This window comes from Oxyura jamaicensis (assembly GCF_011077185.1).
Source record: "Oxyura jamaicensis isolate SHBP4307 breed ruddy duck chromosome 4 unlocalized genomic scaffold, BPBGC_Ojam_1.0 oxy4_random_OJ72816, whole genome shotgun sequence".
Taxonomy (NCBI): Eukaryota; Metazoa; Chordata; class Aves; order Anseriformes; family Anatidae; genus Oxyura; species Oxyura jamaicensis.
This window is the reverse complement of record NW_023303850.1, coordinates 387,842-403,969: the sequence shown is the minus strand read 5'-3', so window position 1 is coordinate 403,969 and position 16,128 is coordinate 387,842. Positions and strand designations below refer to the sequence as shown.

The window sequence follows — 16,128 nt, the reverse complement described above, 5'->3', positions numbered from 1 at the left end:
TCCAAAGAGAACTAGAAAAGTTCATGACAAATTAATAATGTTTACACAGAGCAGCTGGAGGCAACATCTAGCAAGAAGTCCCATAACTAATGATTAGTGCGATGTCATTCGTAGCTGACCACCTCTTACTACTTGTCAGCTCCAGTCCCTGTCAGACAGAATCCAGGGCTACCAGACAAGTTCAGCTGTCTGGTTCTTACATCTGCCGTATGTCCACACAATGCATGGAAGCAGATCTCAGGAAACATGTGTTCTCTAATATGGACATCTGTTCCCTAAATACAGTTGACTTCTCTGAGATGAAACCATGGCTTCGCAACCTCCCATGTCTGCAATTTAATTAGCTCCCTGCACCTTCAGTCCGTTCTTCCACATTGCAGCAACTTCTCCGTGGGCTCAATTTAGAGAGCAGTCAGGGTAGCTGTGTGAAATAGCCAGCAGTCACGCTAGAGACAGGCTAGCTTCGTTTATTCTGCTGAGAGCCCGTAAATTAGCTGGGAAGCTGTCAAGTGTTGAAAAATTGTCCACAACAGTTTCTCCTTATTTTGAAGAATGCATTACTTATTTGATCTACGTTTTTAAGCCAATGAGATTTTTCAAAATATCAACAAGAAACATACACTTTATTTAGAGAAAATAATAATAATAAAAAAACTTAACACACATAATCCAAGTATTTGAACAAAATGGTATCAACTTTAAGTTCCAAACTGGATTCGTTAATCCTGAAGTCTCTACTCTGTCACCCTTCAGAGCTAGATGAATGACTAGAAAACAGCTCTATTCCAAGTCCAGCGCAAACTTGCTCCACTCCACTGAGAATTTAGCAACTGGAGCCTCCTCAGACCAGGGACCACAGGGCTTCCAGTGCTCTCAGACTGCCAGTTTCACTACAGCCCAAAAGGCAGGATGCTTTTGGAAGGAGGAGCTGTTAGAGGACAGAAACGCCACCTTCTCCCAGTCACAACCTTCTCAAGCGTCCACCTCACAGCAGGATCACTACAGAGAGCTGGAGTCTACCTCTACACCAAGCCATGGCCCAGATCCTGAAAATGATCAGCATCCTCTGTCCAAATACACTGTCACCTTGCTGCACCAAGGAACGCATGCACTCCCAGCCCTATAACCAAATTCCTCTGATATATATGTCCTTGTGACACACCTGTGAAACGACTGAGTACTATTAGCCCTTTTTATACAGGGGTAATGAGCTAAAAAGACCAAGGATTCATCCACAAGAAAAAAATGATGTGATCAAGCAGGTATGGGAACTTAACAGTGTGACTAGTACCTGTAAAAGTTTATGTGGAATGGCAGGTGACATAAAAAGCCAAGGTCTTCATACACTGTAGCTTTTCTGCAAGAAAATTAACACAGTTGTTCATTACTCAACTACTCACCCACTACTCACTGAGTTTTCTATTCTAAGTCCAAGCAACGTGTCTACTGAGTCACAAGGAATTCATGGCGAGGCCATCTTTCTAGCGTATGCCCATTTCCTCATCCAGTATACAGGAGGTTCACATCCTGGAAGTCTATTCATAATTCAATTCCAAGAGCAAAGTTTCCTCTCGACACGGGTATTCTCTGCATGCTGCACCAGGCAGGTGAATATGGCTGAAGTGACAGCAGTTTCACCTCCTAAAGCCTCTTATTTCCAATGTAATTAAAATGCATTCACAGATAAGAGGCTTGTGGTTAGATTGAAAGGAATAGAAAGATCAGGCTGCAAGTGCTGTGCGTACTCTTCAAAATGGAAAGGTAAATCAAGTTTTAAATTCAAGGTGCTATTTTTGGAGTGGATTTGGACACACTTCCCTTTTTAACCAGGAAAAAAAAAAAAAAAAAGGAGGAGGTAATGTCAAAGTTTAGCAGCACAACATTAAAATCAGCATCTCACTTTGGCCTCCCAACAACTGATTTAATAACAAAGAAGCACTATAATGCACTTTGGCTCCTTATTATTATAATGCAGAGCATTTAAAGTCTGAATTGTCTCACAAAGGTAAGGTCTCATCAACCCCACAGCATGGAAAATTGAGATGGGAAGCAGCGGTTTTCTGCCCCAAGCCAGAAAAATGGGAAACACAGCATAGTACCCAACAGACTATACCTAAGGGGAGCTTACTGTGGAATTGGGCCTTCTACTGTACAAAGAGATGCTCAAGTTCAGCAAGTCCTCACAGGTCTGTTTCTGTTGCTAGTCCATTTCTGTGCTCATGAACTGTGTCGGGTTGGGCCTAAACACGAGACAGCCCGCTGCCGGAGCTCCTGGACAGTCCTGGATGGACAGCAAGCAGATCCATCTCCACATGGATCAGATCCTGCTTCTACTGCGGTGTCTAATAGGAGACAAGTCACTGTTTGCAACACTTTCACATACAGGAACTCACTGCCCAATACCACTGCCATGCAGAAGATAAACTTATCCCAGGGAAGCATAATTATCATTACAGCAAATCCTGCACAAAATTTCCTGAGGCATTACCACAGGGTAAAAAGGTTATGATTGCTAACAGTGATAATTACAGCTAACGGAGAACTCCAAAATAGAAGCATGCTTTGGACTAACCAGCACCATCAGATCATTCTTATTGACAGGACACGACCACATGGAAAAATTAAGACATTTCAACACTGCTTCATGCTAAGGTATATGAATTCTCTAGTTCACAGCAGGTGCAGAATATTGATCATTATTCTATACATAATTCTTTTAACAGGTGAGGTTTTATTAATTTATTAATATATGCGGCTGTCTCCCAGATAGGAATGGAGCAGACATCATCCATATCTAACCAGTCTCAGCCCTGATTAGCATGTTTTCCTCAAGCTCAAAGTTTTCAGAAGTCTGAAAACAGAAAAACAAAACAAAGCAAAACCATTGTTTTCCACCTGTTCTCATAGGGAAACAAATGCTGACTTACATACAGGTTAGAAACCCAGCATAACTGGGGGGTGAACACCCTACCCGTACGAATGCAATCTTAAATACCAAGACGTCCTCAAGACTACTCATTTATCATTCCAGCCATTCCTGAGCATTCTTTGCTGCTAAGTTACATGGCATACAGTGCACTTGATAACAAATTATCTCCCTTCGTCTCCTTGCCAGAAGAAGAAAGCTGTCACTAAAGCAGCATACAGTATTTTTAGTCTAGAAAATACATGTATATCCTTAAAAATGAAGCCTCCTTGCCTAAGTTTTGACAGGCCCTGAAACAATTCTGCCAGGCACTTAGCTTAATTTAAAAATAAGAGTAATAAAATACACACACACTGCTGTAACAGGCCAGTAAAGTTATGTATTGAAAAACACGGCTATGGGAAGTGCGTGATTAGATCTGAATAACTCCGTGCCTAATGTATATTTGGAGTGGTATGCGTTTCCAGTGGGTATGTACACACCACATCAAGGAACGGAGGGAGAGATAAGAAATGAAGGAACAAAACAAATCCATCATTCCCCCATTTGGTACTGGGGTGTCCAGCACTCATGCCTAAAACTGGCCCAGAGACAAAGAAAGAAGCGCCATTCCTTCATATCCCATCACCTTGAAAATCCTTTTTTAGATCCTCAGAACCAAGACAATCCTCTAGATGACACAGAGATGTTTGCACACCCAAGCAGCTCAATCTCACACATTGTGGTGCAATACTCTGACTTTGCTATAGAGCCTACCTAGAAGTATCTTGCAGGTTTAAAACAACCAGAACTCAGAAAGCATGAACACAAAGCTAAAGCAGAAGCATCTATTGGCATCTGTGACCAACTGGAAACACGTTTCTTGTAGCTGTGGATGGCCATACACCTAGGTAAAAGCCAACAGCATCCTTCAACTCTTCACAACACAAATTCCCTGTTGTAGATACTACAAACATCAGCACGTGCACAGAGTTCTCAGTTTTCCTTCAGACCCCACAGGAGATACTGCATTTTTCCTGTCCATCTTCCTCTCTCACACATGCCTTGCATTTCTACTACTTCTTAGCTTTGCCTGTGGTAGAATTAAGTGCATTTGCAGTGTCACAGTCCCTACTATGTACCATGCAGTTGAGTACCATGAGAAAAAAAGTTAGCCTGAAGCTATTCAAATTATATTATTAATTGGCCATCTGACTGCCATTCGAGTCAGTTTTGTTATTTTTCTCAAACTGATCACCAACACAGCCAAATGTCTTTCAATGATCAGAGTTCCCTCTACTTTTGAAGAGGGTAGTAATGAAGGGTTTCTGAACACAGTTTTTCTGCAGTTACGCTACAGATGCTCAGCCTACACAAGGAATGGAAGACAGTACTCAAAAAATCTCACTAAAAGAAAAAACACGCACCCCAGAACACCCACCACATGCCAACCTTTGGCCATTCCAGAGAAGATAGCAGATTTCTAACCTGGGAAACAAGTCCAGTTGTTTGAAACAAGTCATAGTGCAAAGCACTATGTGATGGTGTCTCCCATTAGGAGTCAGACATGCTATATTTTTTGGCTCCTGTCTGGACCACTGTGCTCTTATTCCCATTTTCAAAGAAATTTGACAGATACACACTTCTCACATGAGACAACCAAAGCCTATGCTTTGGGGACCCTACCAACAGGACTGCTGCAAGAGCTCAGCATAGGAAAAACTGTAAGGGGAAAGGTGGCAGAGTCAGTCTCAGTTCTCCTGTGGCAACTTCACAGTTAAAAATACAAAACAAATACTAACACACCCAGGAATGCCTTAATACCATATGTGAGCTTGTGTCACCTTTGAGAGACCTGAATCTCAAAAAAAAAACAACACCTGTACTTACTTCTGACTATCCAATGTATGTACTTTAGTCTGGATTAGACACATCTCCAAGTCTTTTATTCTCAAATAGTTGCTTATATGTCTTCACTTTTCTTTAAGATAAGTCCCTTGATCTCACTGTCCCTGTTGTCAAGTAGATGCAACTACTGGGGTTATTTTGCCTCCATGTGCAACCAGTAGAGTTGACTTAGCTCCTTCCCTGTGAATCCAGGCAAGGCATTTTAAGCTACAGTTTTCATAAAAGATAAAGATTTTCACAAGGGCCATCTCTGATGAATGGACAGAAATTCACATTAAAGTCATTCCCAAATACCATTTCAGCACAAAAATCTCTAAGTCTACCTTTTAGGAATCTCTTATGTCAATCAAGCCAATAAACAGAAACAGTGTACACTGCTGAGCCAAGTTCTTCCTGTCATTACTATTAAAAGCTGTAGTTCAGATTAAAAAAAAATAAATAAATGTTATTATCTATTCTGTATCTCAACATAAATAGATCCCCTTTAAATGTATGTATTCTGCCAAATAATTGTGAGGCTGAGTTTCTTTTTAACTTGAAGAGTATCAGTTACTATCCAAGACACGCTAGTAGTATGGGCAGCCAGTGGACAAACTGAGAAAGACAACCGTAAAGCTTCCGGGGTCTCCCACTCACCACAGCACAGTATTCCCTGCCCCTGCTTTATCATTTGTTCACTGGTTATTCAGAATATCAGTTCCTGAGCAGGCCTGTGAGTTCAGACAGCTCAATACCCAGCTGTGTGGATGGACCGCACGTAGGGCTAGACACAAAGCTAGGACTCAAATTAGCAGGGCTAGTATGATAAATTGTCAATGCGTGGCTTGTCAGAACATTCATTTTCAACACAGCAATTTATTTTCTCTTTAAGATATGCTGCTTGTACCCATTTGCATTTGAAATGCAAATGGAATGTACTTTATATTCACTAGGGAATTGTTTCAGAAAATAAACATCTCAAGTCCTAAGCCAAAGCCATGAGTTCTGCGAGAGAATCCAAAAAGGGAAGGATATCTCTGCCCCAGATTTTGAAAGCTAGGGTCGATGATTTCACACAGATAACATTAGCCATCCACCATCACCTACGCATCACCCTGACAAGTCAGCTACGTACCTGCATGGAATCAAGGCTCCTGATCTTGAGTAATACCCACTTTAAGTTAGATTTTACCATCGTTTTCATTGAGGTGGTGTCATGGCAAAACAGAAGCAAATGAGGATCCTGTTGTCACAAATACATGAAACACTAAGTTTCTTGCGCCCAGGAGTTCTCAAAGGAAGCCTCAAGTCAATCATAACCAAAGAAAAGAATCAAATAAAATGCAAGAAGTAGGATAATCAAATAATTAAACAGCATCAGCTAGCACCAGATCCACATTCCCTCAACTACAAAGACCACAGCTCCATCTCAGGCCTTCACAGTGAGCAATCAGCCACTGCCAGAAAGCTGAGCATTTGGGAGTAACACCAAAACATCTTACAAACTTGAAATATTGGCATTTCTATGGGAACATAATGATCTGCAGCACTGGCAAACGCATCATGACAAACTATTATCCATACTGAGACTCCAATCAAGTCCTTGTTGGTAAAATCTGAAAAAACGATTTGATAAAGCTTTTTGTCAAGCTTTATCAATACCAACATGTAATAGTAAATTTAGGGTTTCAAAACCCTGAAAAAAGAAAATCTTTCACAAATTTAGCACTACCCATTTAGCATAAGGGAACTGCAGTAAGAGAGGGATTGGTGGTTGTTCGTTTGGTTGTTTTGCTTGGATTTTAAGAGGGCACTAGATGGCAGCTTACTGCTTAAGCTTCTTTTAAGTTTTGTTTTTGAAAAATCTGCTAAATCAAGAGAGATGAGCCATTAACTTTAAAAGGCCCAAACATTACCTCAGATTGTTTTTAAACTGAGTTATTCTGCATACTCAGTGGTAACCATGAAGCTTTGACTTTCCTTGAAAAACAAAGATGCACTCATTTAATCTCCAAATCACTTGTAAATCCTGAATCACTTTCCTCCCACCTATTCAAGGGGTTATTATGGTTGTAGGCTTTATGCCAAGGTCATCAGTTTGCACATATTGTAGATGGTAGGATATTTTACTAGAGTTTAGGGATGGAAACCATCCCTTGCCTATTGAGTTGATAGCTAAGATTTACTCCTGAAAAATCTACATTTTCTTTCCAAGTTGAAAACCCAAGGCCATGTGGTTGTTACATAAACACTTTACAGTGTCAGGTACAAACAACTATTAATTACTATGGGAGAACCCTGCTTTCGTAGCTTTCAATCTGGACTTTATTTAATGCAAAGCATCTTGTCTTTATCTCTTCTTGTATTTCACGTGCCCCGAAACCACTTAAGTGCCCATAGAAATGTAAACAAAGCCATAAAATACTTCAATAATTACTGTGCCTGACCTCTGGCAAAGGATTCTCCTAAATTAAGACCTATTTGAATGAGCAGACCTTGTACGAAAACATCCAGTAGGGATTAAAAAATGTCCAGAGTTAGAGACAACCACAGCCTTTGATAAATTGTGCTGTGGCTCATTACCCCATAGTAGGGTTCTCATTCTGTTTCACTACTTGAAAGTCCTCTCAGTCCTACAGACAGATTCAATGCTTGGTATTTTCATTCCAGTCTGCCACAGCAAGTCTGTACAGCTCACAATATGACCGTGTGCTGACCCACACTGGCTCTAATTCAGCAAAGCACTGAACAGCACACTCAGCTTTAAATAGGCACTTATTTCCAAAGCTTGACTGCATGGAGTCACTGCTGCCTTGACCAGTAGAGACCAGCAGTCTGATCAGGACACGGATGAAAAGCATGAAGATCATCTTTTAGCTGGGACTGTAACAGACTCCATCCACTATCAACCAGGGAGGACCTCTTCTATCTGTTGGTAATTCGCTCCTACCAGTAGATTACATGGTCACTTCAAGAATTCTGGAAGGAATGCTGCTCTGGTCTGTTTGATGAAGGAAGGATGCTGTATCTGGAACATGCTCATTCATTGAACTCAGGAAGAACCTGTTGATTTTCATACATCAAACAATACCTCTGAATATAGGCACTATTTTCCCCAGAGCTTACTGCCAGAGGAACAGTACTTGCTATACACAGATGCAAAGGACCATGCCACAGTTGGTTCTTAAGAGTTCAGGAGTTATTAATTATTGTAGATGATGCTGTTGCAATCACGCGACTCCAGGAGTCTAATAGTAAAACCTCTACTCAGCTGATCCAGAGATCTACTTCATATCAGTGGAGTAGTTTTCCTCACAGGGATGTTGCAAAAGAGCTTAGGTTGTCTGTGCCATGGGCACTACCTCTCCCCGTGACCCTCAGAGGAACTGAACGTTAACTTGTGTCCACCCAAGACCAAAGAAGAATATATGGACACTCCAAAAAAAATGCACATCCACAGGGACAGGAAGCCTCTTAAAGAGAACATACTACTTCCCAAATACAGCTGGCAATTCTAGAAGACAAAACTTGGTCACAGACTGCTGATCTAATAGCCACCTTTCCTTCCTGAATAAACACCTCATTTACCACCTTTCCTTCCTGAATAAACACCTCTTTCATCTTTTTCAGGCACACTACCCTTCATTTTGCCTTTTCATTATTTCCTTTGCCTTGAAATTAACCTGCTCATTCTCTAATTTTACTTTTTGTGCAAGCAATTTGTGTTCCACAACTCCTTATTCCTTCATTCAATATGCTAGAAAGTAGCTTAGGTTAGGGACAAGAACAACAACAACAAAAAAGAGAAAATAAATGTCTCCCAATGAAAGCAGGCTATGAACAACTTGCATTGTAGCTCAAAAGTCTCCTCCTCTACAGAGCTGCAAGGATAGCTAAAAATAATAATAATAAAAATAAATCACAGTTTGTATTGCATTATGCTATGCATTTGAATGAATGAAACACAGGTCAATGCTACGCCACCTTTAACACTAGTATTTTGATCAATATGTTTAAAAATCAAACCTCCTGAAGAGACAAGGATCCCCACACATAGATGATTCTCCACGACATCCACAGAAATATATATATATATATATATATATATAATTTTTTTTACACAAAAACCTTATATAATCTGTAACGGGTTAACTTTATATCCTTCTCTTTTCTCAAGTATTCTTATTAAGCAGTCTCAATTCCCTTGTAAAACCAGAGCAAAACCTGGTTTATGTCACAGAAGCCACAGTCCAGTGAAGGATTTGCTTTCTGTTGTGTCTATGTTAGCTCTCAGACTACGCTTTTCATTCCTGCAGAAATTTTAATTGGGTCCATAATTAGTCTCCACCTCCCTGCCGTCACATACCTTTTCCCAGCTCCTTTTTCAGAGTGCTAGATCCTAACAATATTAACATTCTCCTCTGGAACCTCTTGAGATCCTAGCAGTAATTTCATGCACCAATAATCTTTTGCTGAAAATAAACAGACCTAAAAAATTAGTAACTTGGGAATTACCAAGAAGTCACACGTGTCCCGATGTACAGCCAAACTGCCTGGTGACCTCTGTGATTACATCACTCATTAACATATCCCTAACCAGCCCAATCTGCCTCTTGGTGATGGAAAGCATACCTATCCAGCTAAGCAGACTGAAAAGGTGTGACCGACAAAGGCAATGAAACCTAATTGGATAGAACCCAGGTGCCATAAAGATTTAGGCACACTGGATTGTTTTCTTGTAAGGGCTGATGTTCAAATTCCAAGCCTACAGCAGGAAACTGTTATTTTGTCTGGCGCAGCTCTCATATTATACTTTTTAAAGAATTCAAGTCACCTCTTACATTTCTACTAATTACAGGCCAACCTCTACCAGGCCATTCTAGACGGAGACATGCGAGAATTCACTGCTGTCTAAAATGAGGGAACTATTCCCCTGCAAAGCACTAAGGTCTCCATATCCATAACCCTCCTTCTCAACAGGAAACATGGGAACCTTGGCCACGTGCTAAGGAATGGGTAAATGCAAGAAGAGGAATATGTTAAAAATAATTTAAAAAACAAAACAAAACCAAAAATATCAGGGCTTTAATCCTCCAAGCGCTGAGATGCGTTCAGAAGAATGAGACAATCTTCATCTGTATTATATTCAGTAATCTCTTTACACCAGTAAAAGACTTCCTGCCATTCTTTACAGCATAAATACCTGGTGTTTCTTTTCTCCAAATTATAAAACTTAACACATCTGCACCAAAAAAAAAAAAAAAAAAAAAAAAAAAAAAAAAAAAGCAGCTGGCTTTTTAACCTCTAGAACATCTTTCTCAATTGCAACAGAAACTTCAAGGTTTCAGACCTTGAAAGAGATTGTCTAGGGTGATGTGGAATCTTTGTTACCAGTGGGTTTTTTTGGAACCAGTGGGTTTTTTTTTTTTTTTGAAACAAACATGCACCAAAGAAATACACAAGGGTATCTTTCCCAGGTCATGTGAATGGAGTACCTGGCCTCTGAGACTCATCCTTAAATAATTTTCCTATGATTCCACATCATTTCTTGAGGAATTTTATAACAAAATAAGTAGGAGATGGACAATGCATGTTTTCCCCTAAATTGTTCTTTGCATTCCAAAAACTCAACCACTAAACGTCTCCATCTGAAAAGGTCATTTCCCAAGGATTACCTTTCTCATCTAAGGTAGTCCAATCAAGAAAGACAGGTACTCCACAGTTCTGTTCAGATATTGCCTTCTAGATCAGGCAGCATGAATCAGCCTCAGACACATTGTCTGCCCAAAGACTTCTGGCAGAATCTGATTCACTGCTTTAGACCAAAATCTAGCTACAAAGGAAGGTAAATCCTTCCTTTTGTCTGGTTCAATCAACAGGAAACTGCAAACAGTTTTTAACACTAACAGGCAGAAAACAGAGCAATATTCTACATCTTCAAGCAAAGTACTATATTCTTAAAATATTTTAATTCAATTGCTATTTCTTTGGTCTTAAACACAACCGAACTCCCTTGTCTCCATTTTAGAAAACAGCCATTTTGCTGAATTCACCATTAAACTAAGTTGTTGAGAGAGATTTTGTGGTTTTCATCCATTTTCTTTTTGTTTTAGTGACGCGTGGGAATCTACAGAAGACCAATCAGTTGCTCTAATTATATTTCAATCTTCGATTACAGCATTACAGAGAAAATCTTATTTTGAAATTACTTTTTTTAATGGGAGTAAGTCAATCACAATTTATTGAGTTCTCAAACTCTAACTACAATGGCAAACACTGTGCATAAACTACATCAAGGTAACAAATTACAGTAAGTAATATCCAACCACAGAAATGTAATTATACGGTTTCAGCATTTCTTATCAGGGCAGTTGAAAGAACTGAGATGAATCTGAAATCTACATTGAGTTGTGTTACATCCAACCTGAGATCCACCCAATTGTGCCAGAGCCCTCTGGATCCAGGCTTCAGGATCAAGCTGTGCAAGACAGTAATTGCTTCAGGAAAAAGGTGTTAAAATATCCTCACATCCTAGCCTTTACAGATTCATACTCATTCTCATTTCTGTTGGCAAGAAAGTAGATTCCATTTCTCTTTCTATACTTATCAGTATCATTAAATACTATAATTCTGAGTATTCCATCACTCCAGCACTAAGGACTGGGACACATCTGAGCTGCCTTTCTTTGTTGGGCAACAGGTGTGGATGAAGAAGAAGCAAAGAGATTCCTGACAGACTGTCATGTCATATATGAAAAGAGTAGGAGTGCGCATATCAACAGTTACATAAATTATGGCCTGACAGACAATGGGTTGCAGTAAGACTCCTAAATGATGCCAGCTCTCTCCATCTGAGACTTTGCTATGACCCTGAGCCAACTGTTTATCTTCTTTCCCCTCTCTATCATAACAGCTCAGATTGCAGCTTCTTTAGGAAAGAAATGCATCTATTTACTTAGCATAAAGAGTAAGAGACCCTTATCTTAATTTGATCCTCTAGGCACCACTGTAATTACAAACAACAATAATCAGTGGAAATGATCAAATAATTAATGTGAAAAAACACTGAGATGCATCTTATAAATTATTCAAGCAGCCACAGTTATTAATAACTTCCTAGATTATTGAAACTAAGCCAACAATAAAAATTAATTTATTTATTTTTCCTTAACCACTTCCTTCTGCTACCATCATTCTGTAAGACAGAAAACTACAATGGCACATTTAGCAGCAGTGGTATCCTCACTGGAGTTAAGTGTTGCCTTTGGATAAAAAGTTTTGCAAGGGAATTTTTCCATTGCAATGATTTGCAAAGTCATAATATTTGTGTCCATATTAAATTTTATGGATGCTTTTTTATTATTTTTAATTACCAAATATAAATTTGGGTCCTATATTACCTGCCATACCATCTTAAAATAATTCATAGAATCATTAAGGTTGGAAAAGACCTTCAAGATCATCTGGTCAAGGTTATGCTGTCATCCCATAACTCTGGAAATTTGTAATCCTAATTCAAGCACTAGAAATATAACGTGTAATGTACATCAAAAGAAACAACATAATGCCAAGCACAATTTTCTACTACAATAAGCTGGGGATTGGCTGAGCAGAAAATTCATCTTTTGTGTTGTATGCATCAGTAGAGCATAAGGGAAAATCAGACCTCTATCAAATGCTTGAATAATAATGACTCTTGTGAAGCCATTTCCAAAGTGTCAGAAGACAACAGAAATGGTTTTCTGAAGTCCTGAAGTCAATCGTTGGCTCTCTAGAAGTCAAGGTAACAGAGAGATCTGGTTTTGCTCACTTTCACATTGTTCTCAATATACCCAGCCTTGGCTCCAGGTCCTCTGCATTCCACTTTGTTTATCAAAGCAAAGTGTTCCTAGAAGATGCAACTTTTGCACTGATGCAGAATAACAAGGGAAAGCAGCAATGAAATGATTTAGCTTCCAGAAACCGAGAGAAGGGAACTTACTTGTATTTTACATAACCGAGAAGGTTAAAAGGCCAGGAACTCCATGCAAAATACTTCACAGTTACATTGTCTGGCAACCTGTTTGTAAGAACTCCGTTTTGTCACACTGTGCTTTATGGTTTAACCCAGCAGGTAGCTAACAGCCGCTTCCCCCTCACACCATCCCAGCAGGATAGGGAAGAGAATTGGAAAAAGGTAAAAGTCATGGGTTGAAACAAAGACAGTTTATTATGACAGAAAATAAAAGGAAAATAATAAATAATAAAAAGATATACGAAAAAGTGAGGTACAATGCAATTTCTCACCACCTGTTATCCAATACCCAGCTAGTCCCTGAGCAGCAGCAGCCCTGCCAGCCAGCTCTCCCCAGTTTTATTTTTCAGCATGACACCATATGGCATGGAATATCCCTTTAGCCAGTTTGGGTCATCTGTCCTGGTTCTGTCCCCTCCCAGCTTCTTCTGCATCCCCAGCCTCCTCACTGGTAGGGCAGTATGAAGAGAAGTATGAAGTATGAAGTTCTTGACTTAGTGCAAGCATTGCTCAACAACAACTAAAACATCAGTGTGTTACCAACATTATCTTTGTCCCAAATCCAAAATAGCACCATACCAGCCACTGTGAAGAAAATTAACCCTATCTCAGCCAAAACCAGGGCAGCACGACACAGCTAACATACGAAGGATTTCACAGCCCCGTGATTCAGTTTTACATGCATCAGATTATATCATTGATGCAGACTTTCCTTGTAAAGCAACCCAGCACATACTGATGAAAAACACCATTCAATGAGTCTTATTATCATTCCTTCATACTGAATTGTAATTCCACTTAGTGGGAAGACAGGATGGCACACAAAGGTAAGAGAGAATCTGCTCACAAGTACCAGGTTCAGCCAGCAACACCTATTCAGTATAGTCCTGGCCTACAAAAGTCAATAAAGCAATAGCTTTACTGAATGCACCAACGTATGAATGCTCCACATTTGGCTCTATGAAACAGTATGATCTGTATCATCCTCACAGCTGTCTCTGTGCACACATGTAAAGAGATGGCTCATTTATATAGCTTTCTCCAAGATAGAAACAGTTTAAAAAGTAGATAAAGTCTGAAGACTTGCAATTTTACAAAATTTGCCAAGACAAAATTATTAGTTGCTACAAGGAGGACGCCTCCACTGTTCTCAGCAGCCCACGTTTCATAGTTTTCCATAAAACATTCTTGAACAGGACCTCAGAAAAAAATGTGTCTGCCTCCATCCCACAAAAGAAAAAGTGCAATTATGTTATTTTTCATTATTGTGAAAGAGCTTGAACTGCAGGAGCACCAAACCCTGATGATACATGAAAGTGCAAGGAAATCAAGAGACAACATAAGAAATGAAGCATGGTTCAATGGCTTATGGAAAAAGTTCTGCCCAAAGAAACAACAGAGCAGAGACTAGCCATAGCAGGAAGGGAACCTGCAGTCTTATATCAGAAAAGGCACCCTTTCATGAATTATACAGAACAAGGCACTGTGCTAATACCATTTCTTCCTGTATAGTCAAACACCTGACAGAATGTAGCTAACAGCAGAAAAAACAAGCAGTGAACCCTTGGCAAAGACTTGTTAGCAAGTCTACTATTACTGGTACTGAAAATTACTAACACCAAGAAACATTTCAAATGTATTCCTCACACTTTGTTTCAGAGCCCATGACTTTGCTGTACTGACATGTGGGCTATGAATATCCACCCAAGAAATAGCACATAGCAATACTACCCTTTCCCACTCAATAACCAAGACACATTTCAGACCTACAAGGAAAATGAAGCACAGTAGAATCACAGGTCTTTTTTTTTTTTTTTGGCCTTAGGACAACTACTACTTTGTGACATGAAAAGACTAGCATCAAGTTAATAACTCCAGACGCTAAGTTTTCACCTTTATCGTTTTTAGTAACCATTAAGTTTTGCATGATCTTTAACAATGTGTCCCTGGCTGTCCAGGTTGGAACACCTGGTCAAGGAATGGGAAGTACAACTGCTGCTGCTGCCACCGCCTAGAGACTAGAGTTTGACACCACAGAAGAAAACAAAAGTTTATATAGACAAATAATTTAATTGAGGCAATAAATGAATATTTTTACTGATTCTAGCCTGACTCCCTGTATGACTGAATCTCAGCTACAGGATGAAGCTGATAACAGTAAAGTGCACAGTGACGACTCGAATAACATTAAGTATTACTCTAAGAAGCAGCCATTGCAAGTAATGATTGAAAAAAAATAATCATCTCTTACCTTCAGAGCAATATACAGACAGCGTGCAGTAGGAAGCGTACAGGGACTGATTCTGAGAAGCACAACCAACCGTGAACAACTACCGGTTCGGCAAGGGCACTCTCTGCCCAGGCTGAGATGGAGGTCCTATGGGGAAAAAAACACAAAACATGATGATGTATCTAAAACCCTTTGAGAACATAGAAAGGAACAAGCGATCAATGCAAACGAACCATAATCAGAAAGCTTTATAATTGTTCAGCATTGATTTGGAGAGCTTACCCACCTCTTTCTCTTTTCAATGGTTCTTCAGTTTATAAAATCATACTGCTTAATCTTCCACAGAATCATTTAGGTTGGAAGAGACCTCCCAGATCACCTAGTCCAACCTCTGACCTAACACTAACAAGTCCTCCACTAGATGCAGAGCTTAGTGATATAGTTTAAACATCTTTTAAAGACCTCCAGGGATGGTGACTCAACCACTTCCCTGAGCAGCCTAACAACCCTTCTGGTAAAGAAGTTTTTCCTAATATCCAACCTAAACCTCCCCGGCGCAACCTTAGCCCATTCCCCCTCGTCCTGTCACTGTGCACATGGGAGATCAGAGCAATCCCCACCTCACTGTAGCCTCCTTCCAGGTATCTGCAGAGGGCAGTGAGGTCTCCCCTGAGCCTCCTCTTCTCCAGAACAAACACCCCCAGCTCCCTCAGCCATTCCTCACAGGACTTGTGCTCCAGGCTCCTCAGCAGCTTCGTAGCCCTTCTCTGGACACACTCCAGGGCCTCGATGTCCTTCTGGTAGTGAGGGCCCCAAAGCTGAACACAGTGCTCAAGGTGCGGCCTCACCAGAGCAGAGTACAGGGGGACGATCACCTCCCTGCTCCTGCTGGCTGCACTATTCCTGACACAGGCCAGGATGCCGTTGGCCTTCTTGGCCACCTGGGCACACTGTTCATGTGAGCATCAGTCAGCACCCCAGATCCTGTTCCTCTGCACAGCTTTCCAGCCACTCTACCCCAGGCCCGTAGCGCTGCATGGGGCTGTTGTGCCCCAGGTCCCGCACCACCCCCTCCCCCCCCGCCCCCCCCCC

The 16,128-nt window shown here is 40.4% G+C and overlaps 1 long non-coding RNA gene across 1 annotated transcript in view; it reads right to left on the bottom strand.

Annotated features, from left to right (window-relative positions):
* Nucleotides 1-564: 564 nt before the first annotated feature.
* LOC118157207 overlaps nt 565-16,128 on the bottom strand; it is a 21,713-nt gene continuing 6,149 nt past the window's right edge. Inside the window, exons 2-3 of the long non-coding RNA XR_004746576.1 lie at nt 15,058-15,183; nt 565-1,617 (exon numbers count right to left, since the gene is read on the bottom strand). This is a non-coding gene — a long non-coding RNA (uncharacterized LOC118157207). The remainder of the gene's footprint in view (nt 1,618-15,057; nt 15,184-16,128) is intronic.